We start from the raw sequence: 12430 nt of genomic DNA on the forward strand, positions 1-12430 counted from the left end.
GGTGCAAAGGATTAGGCACTTTCCTTAGATAGGGAGGCATTAGTTTTCCCCAATAAAAAAACAAATAAAGAAAAAGAAGGGAGCAGTACCCAAGTCCAATAATAAGCAGGTCACATTCACCGCAAAATATAGTGAGGAATATCAGGAGATCTGCAGGATAGTGAAACGCCATTTACCAGTTTTAAACGTTGATAAAGAGTGGAGTGAAAACGTGGCTGCAGGGATCCGGTGTGCAGCTCGCAAAGCTCAGACTTGGGGGCCAAATTGTAAGTCCCAGTATGTTCAGTGATCGTTCTATGGCTAAACCTATTTGGCTTAGTGGTGGTGGCCGTATGTTGCATCCATATGTCGGTGAGTGCAACCTTCAGATCTACAGCTAATGGCAGAAGTTAAGACATGAAATCCTATTTGAACTGCAATACTGAATTTGCTATGTATTTGATTACATGCTAAATCTGCCAGCTACGATGTGTAGGCTGCACAACGAATTCCATAAAAACCAGAGAGCGGAAGCCTATATCTGATGTGCCTCGTTACAAAACCCGCAATGTGTCTGCGGCTAGTTTACTGCGGTTCATGATGGAGACACTACATCACTTGTGGTTCAGGGAGTGGAGAGAGTAACTCCACCTGTTAGGGGGTGACCGCAGGAGAAAGCTTCTCAGTCGAAAAGTTTTTTGGATGTTTGAATTGGAAACTTTTTTCCCTACTGGTCGCAACAAAAAACATGATTTAATCCTACAATACTATCGATGTTCTTGCTGTTTGTGTAAATACAAAAACATTTTTACATTGCGTTTTGGTGGAAATGTGTTTATATATATTTATTTTTATATTTTTTTATTTGTTTTTTCCTCTTTTTCCGGTATACTATGTGTTACATTCTATGGGAGGTTATTTCCAGGTTTTATAAATTACCCTACAACGAGGATCACGTGACACAAGTCCTTTTGGATAGGTGTGACGGGGATACATAAGGAGTAGGGGGAAGTGCTATTATTGTCATGAGTGAGGATCGGGATTGTGTGGTCCGAAACGTGTAGATCATGTACTTTGTCTTGTCTTGGAAAGTTTTTACTGCATGAAATAAAGCTCTTCATTTTAGAAGCTGGACTTTATTCCTTTTCTCAAGTTTTCACAGCCGAGTCCAGGCTACGTCCGTGCTTCTTAAGTTAGTTATGCAGGTGAGTGCTGCTCTTTTTCAAGTTGTGGTTATGAGTGTGTCACAACTGTATGGAACTATTCTGGAGAAGGAACTATTCTGGAGAAGGAACTATTCTGGAGAAAACCTTCTTCTGCCTCTGGACTTCAGTAAAGTAGAGATGAAGTTGTTGTCATGCACTTGTGCGGCTGCTTGCTGTGCACGGATACAATCTCTTCTGACTGCAGGTAAAAGGTCCTTCACCGCATTATGTGACCAAACCCTGAGCTGTCGATGATGCAATTACCAGTTATAGAAACGTCTTGGTTGTGTCTTCAGGTGAGGAGCAGACACTCTCCTTCCCCGGTCTCTAACACCAGTGCACACATATGAATGGACAATGGGTGTGGACAATAGAGAGAGAATTACATTGGGTTTCAGGCTATAAAGATGCAAACAGGCCGGTGTTATGGGACAGGGGGTGTTATGGGACGGGGGGTGTTATGGGACAGGGGGTGTTATGGGACAGGGGGTGTTATGGGACAGGGGGTGTTATGGGACAGGGGGGGTTATGGGACAGGGGGTGTTATGGGACAGGGGGTGTTATGGGACAGGGGGTGCTATGGGACAGGGGGGGTTATGGGACAGGGGGTGTTATGGGACAGGGGGTGCTATGGGACAGGGGGGGTTATGGGGATTGTGGACAGCTGCAGCAGTTCTGTTCATTGCCTCTGAATGATTGCAGTGTGATGATAAGCTGCCCCATTACTATGCTGATGTCTCCACATTAACATGGCAGGTTCATTACAATTAGTGTAAGGTCACACCTAGAAACCACTGTTTGGTCAAAGTGCAGCTGAAAAACACCCTGTCAAGCAGTTTATCTGTAAATCAGATCATTCTTCAGATGCTTGTTTCTATCGGTGACATTTTGCAGCAGTTTTACTTATAAAATACAGAATGGACACAAACAAATGTGCAAAAATGGCCCCACCTGGTATTACGACTGCATGGTAGGCCGGGATGTCCAGACACTGGCTGATGCAGGTGGCCTCCCCTAATGATCCTAGTGACCACATGTCCCATCTGATTTATGTTACTGGGGAGGTAACATTTGTCTGTAATATCTTATAGGTTTACAATAAATACTGAATCGGTTGTGACACTCCGGAAGTGAATGACCTTCAGTGACTTTATTCTGCATTGCATTAAGATGGTCTTATAACCATTTCACTTTCAGTATAAAAGCTCATATTTCTCAGGGGGTGGCCATGGGGGCAGCATTCACCCCAAGTTGTTGCCCAACCTAATATTCCCCTCCATGTCCTGTAGACCCAGTAATGTTATTACATGTAAAGAGAAGATATTACATGGATGTGGATATTATAGTATAAATATACAGAATACCCGGAGAACGCTTCCATCTGTCTGATCTATAGCTGTAGTAGGAGGGAAGAGACATCCAGGAAATCCCTTTATACAGAGTCACTGAAATAATACAGTCTGTAAAATAAGGACGGGAAATGTCTAATTCCTGCTCAGTAAATATTCACACACAGAAGGTTTTTTGCAGCTTCTTTATAGATCTTGCAGAAATCCATTCATCTCTTGCTAAAACATCCCCAGACAACGGTATCAGCCAGAAACCCTCTGAGATACGTCTGCTGCGTGTGAATACATATATTTACAACTGCATCATTTTGGTTAGAAATTAACATATATTGAACAAATATTTCAGGACACGATTATCAGGGAGATTCATTGATTCCCTACACAATTGTTTTAGCCCTAAATGTTGGCAGCCTACTGTGGCCTCTCGACGCTGACCTTGCTGCCTTCCTGGACGGGGCTGTGGATCATGGATTCTGTAGATGTGGATTTTGTTGCTGATTTGCTCCACCATTTGTACAATAAGGATCGAGATCTCCAATGACAATCCTCATTTCTTTGTGAGTAGCGCAATGAAGGGGAGCGGAGATTGCACATCCTCCGTCATTGAACCCCTCAGATGCAGCGTTCATCACTAATCGTGGCACCTGAGATGACCATTGAGAGCTGTCAGGGGTTAATCTGTAAAATATTTACCTTATCCATTTGATCACAAAGGGCCAGCTGTGGACATCTTGCTTGAAGATCCAGCACAAATACTTGTACAGTGCGTGATAACCTCACACTGACCAGCATGGTGACATCATACGTCACCGCACATGAGATTTCGTGCTGGATCTTGAATCAAAATGGCCGCAGAGGATGCTTATGGATGAGGTGAGTATGAATGTATATTTTACCACCATTTTAGGGAAAATTGATTTGTTACCATGAAGAACGAGGAAATTCGCCATCACGGCGAATGAAATTTTTACTGAAATTCGGATCGAAGTCCACTTCATGAACTTCGATTCACTCAACATTAACAATATTACCCTGTGAATTAGCCGGATCGGTATTATGCAGAAGATCAGCGGGCGCCGTATTATGCTGAAGATCAGTGAGCGCAGTATTATGCTGAAGATCAGCGGGCGCAGTATTATGCTGAAGATCAGCGGGCGTCTTGTTAGGCAGAAGATCAGCGGGCGCCGTGTTAGGCAGAAGATCAGCAGGCGCCGTGTTAGGGAGAAGATCAGCGGGCGCCGTGTTATGCTGAAGATCAGTGGGCGCCGTGTTAGGCAGAAGATCAGCGGGCGCCGTGTTAGGGAGAAGATCAGCGGGCGCCGTGTTATGCTGAAGATCAGTGGGCGCCGTGTTAGGCAGAAGATCAGCGGGCGCCGTGTTAGGCAGAAGATCAGCGGGCGCCTTGTTATGGTGAAGATCAGCGGGCGCCGTGTTAGGCAGAAGATCAGCGTACGCCGTGTTATGCAGAAGATCAGCGGGCGCCGTGTTATGCTGAAGATCAGCGGGCGCCGTATTTGAGAAGGAATCCAGAGTTTTGTAAATAAAAATCAATCCTTTATTGTAATGAATCACATAAACCACTTGTCGGTTGAAATGATTGTAGTATTAAAAAGTACATTTTAAGACAGACCCTATTTGCAGCAAAATATTTTTTGGGATTTTTTTCCCCCCTTCTAAAAACTTTTCAGACGTAGCAAGAAAAGGGAATTTACGGCATCCAGGGCGCTGTCATAGATTATGAACGGTCTGCGCCTATACATGAATTTGGCGCATCTTCTGGCTACACAGGGGGAATCAAGGCGACTATGAAAATGCTGGTCTTGATAAATGTCCAAACACACAGATATTCATTGGATTTGTAGAATCCTGTATATTTCCAGTTTGTGTGGACCAGGGCGTGCTGTAGCCTTCAGTGTATGAGCCGCACCCGCAGGCCCCATTCATATCAAATCACCATTTGTATACAAAAGCCCCATTGGCATGAAAATGCCCCCCAAAGGCTCATCAATGTCCATTCGTATGTAAATGAGGCCACCGAGTGCTGGACAATGACCACAAATCCACAATCTCCACCCTCATCCCAAATATAAGGCGTCTCCCCCTTATAGTAAAATCAATGGCACATTATCTGCGGTCAGTGTTGGACTTGTAGGAGCAGCACGCTGTAGACTTGTTGGTGTCCAGGAGTCCATCAGTGATCATCGATCTTGTAGGAGAAGCCAACATCTTCAGGTGTAAGGTGAATATGTGATGACTACATGGACCATGGACCAGGCTATAGTAGATGAGCTCCAGGGTAGTGTACAGTGCTCGGGGCATATAGCCATAGTTCACATCTGACTCTTTACAATAAGAAGTTGCAGGAATCTTCACACTTCTGCTTAGTTTAAGTTTTACTTAATTTAGATTGTTATATTGAATTTTTTTTATAATCTGAGGGGTGACTGGGTGAAACATTCAGCACACCCCCAGCACATTTTACAGCTGGTAGTTGTAGTTCTTCCTGTTAACTCTGCTATGTGGCTGATGCCAGGGAAGCCCAGTGGCTATTGTGATCACAGGCGTCAGCTGGAGACCTTCCTCACCCAGATCCGACTCACTGTGGTTGGTGGGAAGTCCAGAGCAGAGATATGAACAGTTCATTAAGTGTCTTTTGAGAAACCTAAATATATATGATTCCACCGATTACATCGTACTGTATGAAGTTGATTTTGCCTGTTGATCAGGGGTCTTCATGTGTATTGTGGACCCCTATTTTATCCTCCATTTTTACACAGCACTTCAGAGCCCATTATAGGGAGGTCACAGACTAGAAATTCTTTGAGTTTTCCACCTTTTCCACATCTCCTGTGAGCAGATGACCACTAGTATGTGTAGACATCTCATGCTACATCCATATCTTTGTTGAGGAGATCCAGCACAAATGCCAGTTGTCAACCAGACAAAAAACTGTTGCGTGCCAGAACCCAACATTTACGGCCGGGTTGCCACTGGACATCATTGCAGTCCATGTGGATGTGGCAGGTTGCTCTGTGCCAAAACAGACTGCTGGATCTCCTAATGGAGATGTGAATGAGACATCACGCAAGGGTGGTTTTACACAATCAACACAGGCAACTTTAGGGGTCAACCTGCTTGAATATATGGAGCTTGCTCTTGGAGATGGAGGTCTCCGGCAGCACGGAGTAGCCCCCTTATGTCGCTAGCTTCTGCCATATAGTACAATGATAAGTTGGGACACGGGCGTGCACTGAAAGATGGTGGAGATCCAGGACACAAGAAAAACTTCAAAAAACTTCATCTACAAAAGGAGCCTTTATCTTAATTTCCTTAACCGCAGCTATCGTCACGTTTACTTGCTCTATAAGAGGGACATATTTTGTAGAAACCTCCTAAGGGGCTTGGGATACCCCAGGCATGGACTTAGTGGGACCGTTACACAACCTCAGAACCTCCATTCCAACTGCAGCATGTCCATCCTCACCTTTTGAGCGGCTGCTGAAGGTCCTGCGGCCTGACCTCACCTTCCAGTATTTCTCCTGCGATTGTGGGAAGAGGTGATAAGAGGAGAGAAGGAGGTCTTGTGAGGATCAGATATTATGTGTTGGGATGTATCAGGAAAGTAGCTCAGAGATGTAGGGAGGGGCCTGATATGTATTAGTTAGTATCTTGAACTGAATTCGCTGGGCAATGCGAAACCAGTGAAGGGATTGTCAGAGGGGAGAGGCAAAGGAGGAATGGGGTGAGAGGTGGATTAGGATAGATTGGAGGGGTGCAAGAGTGCTAGATGGAGGGCCACAGAGGAGGCTGTTGCAGTAGTCTAGGCGGGAGATGATGAGGGCATGTTCAAGCATTTTTGCAGACTCCTGGTTCTGGAAAGCGGGAGATATTTTTGAGGTGGAGGTGGAAGCAGTTGGTGGAAAGGGCTTGGATGTGTGGTCTGAAGGAGAGGGCAGAATCCAAGGTCACTCCAAGGCAGCAGACTTGGTTGACCGGGAAGAGTGTGCAACCATTGATCGTGAGGGGGGGTTAAGCAAGATGGGGAAAGATTAAAAAATCTGTCTTTTCCATGTTAAGTTTTAGAAAGCAAGAGGAGAAGGAGGAGAATATGGAAAATAGGCAATGTGGAATTCTGGATAGTAAGCAGGTGGTTTTGAGAGTAGGAGACGAGAAGGTGGTTTGAGAGTGGAAGATGGTAAATATCCAGTCTGTAAGGTATGATGTGATCCAGTAGAGGGCCAAGTCCATGATGCCAAGAAATTAGAGAATTTGTAACAGATGGAAGTGGTCATCAGTATCAAAGGCAGATGACAGGTCAGGGAGGGGGAGGAAGACAGAGTAATTTTTTTGTTTTGGCCGTTAGCAGGTTGGTGGTGACTTTAAGGGCAGTTTTAGTTAACTGCTGGGGTTGGAAGCCAGGTTGTAGCCTGTCAAAGATGGCGCAAGAGGAGGGGTGAGAGGACAGTTCAGAATGGACATGTTGTTCAAGTAGCTTTGAGGCATATAGAAGAAGTGATATGAGGTGATAACTGGACAAAGAAAATGAATCAAGTGAAGGATTTTTGAGAATGGGTGTAATGGTAGCATGTTTAAAAACAGAGGGAAAGACACAGGAGAAGAGATGAGTTAGGGCTGGGATAAACACTGTGGTGAGGTTAGGGATGAGGTGGGATGGGATTGGGTCAAGTGCACAGATGGTGAGATGCAATCTGGAGAGTTGGGTGGAAAGTTTTTCTTCTGTAATGGTGTAGAAGCAGGTTTTGGGAGAAGAGGACAGAGCAGTTGTGTATCTAACACCCTAGAGTGGTGTAACCACTCCGGCACCCTGATACTGTCTTTGTGCTAATACAATGTCATCTATGTATTCTGTTCCAGGTTCACCACAATGTGCATCTATGATATTGTTATGCAACTGTTATACATGTAATATGCCTGGTTCACCAGCAGGTGGCAGCTTTTCTGGCAGAGCTGTTCTTAAAATGGAACTCACCGTTCCATTCTCCCCCTTTAGGCAGAAGTGGGCCAGTCCTGCTTGCTACCAGAAGGAAGTGTGGCAGTTCTAGATGATTTCATGTTGGAGCTGATAGTTTCAGCCAAGGAATAGGTTAGTGTCCTATGTCAGACTGAATAGTCGAGTGCTGCATAAAGAACAAATCTAAGTTACTAAGCTAGCTTGTCCGTACAGCAGAGAGAAAAAGATATATTTATTCAAGTACACCTGCAATTAAACTTCATCTCAAGGTCTGGACTCAAGTTATTCTTTCAAAAGCCTCAATTATTCCCCGTTTTTATTGCTTCGGAGCCAACGCCTGGGGTCCAGCGTTATCCAGGTAGGAGCATTGTGACACACAGAAAGAGACATTTAGGCCGCACTACACCACTCAGCATTCCTACTAAACCTGGGTCGCGATAGAAGGTCCCTGGGGTGAGGCCGCCCGATGCATGTAGAGAAGCTGTGGGGACTGTGCGCTGAAGATTTCTCTGATGTTGTTAAGTATGTGGCAAAGTCCTCAGCTGAGATGAGAGGTGAGGGTGGGGGCACGGGAGACGGAGAAGAGAGATGAAAGTGTTTAAAAGTTGTTTAGGGTTGAGGGACAGGAAAGATATGAGAGATGAGAAGTTGCCTGATTTTAAGCAGTGTGTGAGGATTTGAAAATGAGGAGGGATGTCTTGTCTGTGGTAAAGTGCTCCTTAGAGTGGGATGTCTTCTATTGCTGTTCAGTAGCCCTGGAAGCTTGTCTCAGTTCTTTGGTGAGGTTGGTGTGCCAGGGTTGTCTATTGACTTTGGGGGGGTTTTTTGTGAGGGGGGCAATAAAGTCCAGAGCTGTAGTTATTGTGTTGTTATACAGAGTGGTGGCAGCATTTGCGTCCTGGAGGGAACAGATGGTAGCGAGTGACAGAAGAGAGTCATAAAACAAGCAAAAGTCAAGATTTTTAAGGTTCCTGTGTGAGGGGGGGGGGTGCTAGTGTGTGGACCGGGGAAGCAGAAGAAGAGACCAGGGAAGAGAAGGGGAGTAGGTTGTGGCCAGATAAGGAGAGAGGCAAATTAGAAAGGTTAGATAGGGAGCAGAGGATAAGATCCAGAGTGTGACCATCTCTGTGGGTGGGAGCAGAGGACCACTGTGTGAGGCCGACAAGGATGAGAGAGTGCTAGAACCTTATTGGCAGCTGAGTGGCAAGTGTCAATGGGGATTTTGAAGTCACCCATGATGATAGTGGGGATGTCAGCAGAAAGAAAGTGTAGAAGCCAAGTGTTGAAATGGTCAAGAAAGACGGGGGTGGTAATTGACAACTACTTGGAGGAGGTTGGAGGGTGAGTAGATGCAAACAGAGTGTACCTCAAATAAAGTGCGTGTAATGTAGGGTGGGAGTGGAGTTGGAGCTGTAGGAGCAGTTATCTGATAGGAAAAGACCAACTTCTCCACCATGTTTGCAGTCAGGTTCGGATGTGTGAGTGAAAGGAAATCTGCCATTTTAACAGGGGAGGCAGTGTCAGAGGGTGTCAGCTATGTTTCTGTGAGACCCAGAAAGGAAAGTTTGTGAGAGATGAAGAGATCATGAATGTAGGAGAGTTTGTTACAGACAGAGCAAGCATTCCATACTGGTCCTGCAAAAAGGGGGAACAAGAGCTGAGGTTGGGGGAGCAGGGGCAGAGGGATGGTTTTCAGGTTTATGGGGTTGCAGAAATTTGTAGAAGGAGATTGGTAGCAGGAGGTAGAGGTGATAGTGGGGATTTGTTGAGGGGGGCCCGGATTTGTAGAGAGATCAGCAGCATAAAGGAGGAGCAGAGATTGTGTTAGCCCCTCATGCCCTATCCTACTCCCACCTACTGTGTTTTTGGGAAGGAAATGTTTTATGTTGCCAAACAGGTTTGTGCACGCGATCAGATGAGTTGGTAGTATTGAAGGAGAGAAAAATATTTCATTGCCGGGTGAAAGGATTTGGGGGTATGTCAGGAGGTTTTGGAAAAGTTATAAGAAAACTTAAAGCATTGTTTGCATTAACTATTTCTGTAGTTACCTTTGGTAAACTTAACAATGTTTTCTGCTCCCATTACAAAGACATAGGAGCTCTCATCTGTCTGATTAGGACCAGCAGATTTTAACTTTCCAAATAAAAACATTAAACACCATCATTTGCTAATAGTTGTGGGTTGTGGTAATCATAAGCAAGAAATCCTCCACCTTGGGAAGAAAGGCTTTTCCAGTGTGTCACAACTGTTACTCGCAATTGCGATTGTGTGAATCACAATATTCAATGGATTTTAAGGAACTGGCACATGTTTGTTATCTCCAAGAAGTGCGATCAGAGCAGGAGATCGAGGGATGCATTAACTCTGCTGTCTCACTTAACACATCTAATTCGGATTCTTATGCTATCCAGATCTCCTGCGTTACCTTTCAGGATTTGATTGAGAGGGATTTATGAGCATTACATAAAAGTGTTAAGTCGGATGGAGTAAATGTAAGATCAGTGAAAACTCCAAACAGGAAAAACAATATAACTAACAGAGTTCAGTACTTTGAGAGAATTAGTTCAAAAGTCTGAAGCGGAGAAGGGGGTGCGGTTGTGGTGATGGATAACTATAGCTATAAATTGCAGGTACAAAAAATGTTGGATGATATATCTACATATGCTCCATTGGGCCGCAACCCACTCCCCTTGTTCCAGACTGAATTTTTACAGATTTAGCAAAAAGGTTTTTCTTTGGGAACTTGGAGTAATAAGGAAATGGAGTACATATATGTTGAGCATCCTATTATTACCATTTTTTATTCTTTACCGAAAGTGCATAAAGGAGAGTTTCCACCCCCTATTAGGCCAATTGTGGCCGGTATTGGCTCATATTCGGAGAGGCTCTCTGAATGGGTGGATTCCCTCCATCAGCCTTTAGTTCCCTCTATCCCGGGTTATATGATAAACACCAGAAAGGCTTTGCAATAATTTGCTGACTTTCAATGGAGTAGCAAATATACAGTACACCGCGACACGCGGTCCATTTATTTCTTGGACTTATGTTTAACCGGAGTTGACATAAATTCTAGAGTTTGCACATCCACATATAGGAAAGAGACAGCTGGGAAACCTACATTGTTGGCAACCTCGTGCCATCCCTCACATGTGACCCGTAATATACCTAAAGGGGAATTAGTGAAGGCAAGGCGCAATTGCTCCAGTACAGAAACCTCCTTGCGAGAAGCAGAAGGTGTTGGCAGAAGGTCACATCATAGGGCATATGCCTCACATTTGGTGCAAAGGATTAGGCACTTTCCTTAGATAGGGAGGCATTAGTTTTCCCCAATAAAAAACAAATAAAGAAAAAGAAGGGAGCAGTACCCAAGTCCAATAATAAGCAGGTCACATTCACCGCAAAATATAGTGAGGAATATCAGGAGATCTGCAGGATAGTGAAACGCCATTTACCAGTTTTAAACGTTGATAAAGAGTGGAGTGAAAACGTGGCTGCAGGGATCCGGTGTGCAGCTCGCAAAGCTCAGACTTGGGGGCCAAATTGTAAGTCCCAGTATGTTCAGTGATCGTTCTATGGCTAAACCTATTTGGCTTAGTGGTGGTGGCCGTATGTTGCATCCATATGTCGGTGAGTGCAACCTTCAGATCTACAGCTAATGGCAGAAGTTAAGACATGAAATCCTATTTGAACTGCAATACTGAATTTGCTATGTATTTGATTACATGCTAAATCTGCCAGCTACGATGTGTAGGCTGCACAACGAATTCCATAAAAACCAGAGAGCGGAAGCCTATATCTGATGTGCCTCGTTACAAAACCCGCAATGTGTCTGCGGCTAGTTTACTGCGGTTCATGATGGAGACACTACATCACTTGTGGTTCAGGGAGTGGAGAGAGTAACTCCACCTGTTAGGGGGTGACCGCAGGAGAAAGCTTCTCAGTCGAAAAGTTTTTTGGATGTTTGAATTGGAAACTTTTTTCCCTACTGGTCGCAACAAAAAACATGATTTAATCCTACAATACTATCGATGTTCTTGCTGTTTGTGTAAATACAAAAACATTTTTACATTGCGTTTTGGTGGAAATGTGTTTATATATATTTATTTTTATATTTTTTTATTTGTTTTTTTCCTCTTTTTCCGGTATACTATGTGTTACATTCTATGGGAGGTTATTTCCAGGTTTTATAAATTACCCTACAACGAGGATCACGTGACACAAGTCCTTTTGGATAGGTGTGACGGGGATACATAAGGAGTAGGGGGAAGTGCTATTATTGTCATGAGTGAGGATCGGGATTGTGTGGTCCGAAACGTGTAGATCATGTACTTTGTCTTGTCTTGGAAAGTTTTTACTGCATGAAATAAAGCTCTTCATTTTAGAAGCTGGACTTTATTCCTTTTCTCAAGTTTTCACAGCCGAGTCCAGGCTACGTCCGTGCTTCTTAAGTTAGTTATGCAGGTGAGTGCTGCTCTTTTTCAAGTTGTGGTTATGAGTGTGTCACAACTGTATGGAACTATTCTGGAGAAGGAACTATTCTGGAGAAGGAACTATTCTGGAGAAAACCTTCTTCTGCCTCTGGACTTCAGTAAAGTAGAGATGAAGTTGTTGTCATGCACTTGTGCGGCTGCTTGCTGTGCACGGATACAATCTCTTCTGACTGCAGGTAAAAGGTCCTTCACCGCATTATGTGACCAAACCCTGAGCTGTCGATGATGCAATTACCAGTTATAGAAACGTCTTGGTTGTGTCTTCAGGTGAGGAGCAGACACTCTCCTTCCCCGGTCTCTAACACCAGTGCACACATATGAATGGACAATGGGTGTGGACAATAGAGAGAGAATTACATTGGGTTTCAGGCTATAAAGATGCAAACAGGCCGGTGTTATGGGACAGGGGGTGTTATGGGACAGGGGGTGTTATGG

This window comes from Bufo gargarizans, unplaced genomic scaffold, assembly GCF_014858855.1.
Source record: "Bufo gargarizans isolate SCDJY-AF-19 unplaced genomic scaffold, ASM1485885v1 original_scaffold_1465_pilon, whole genome shotgun sequence".
In the NCBI taxonomy this organism is placed as follows: domain Eukaryota; kingdom Metazoa; phylum Chordata; class Amphibia; order Anura; family Bufonidae; genus Bufo; species Bufo gargarizans.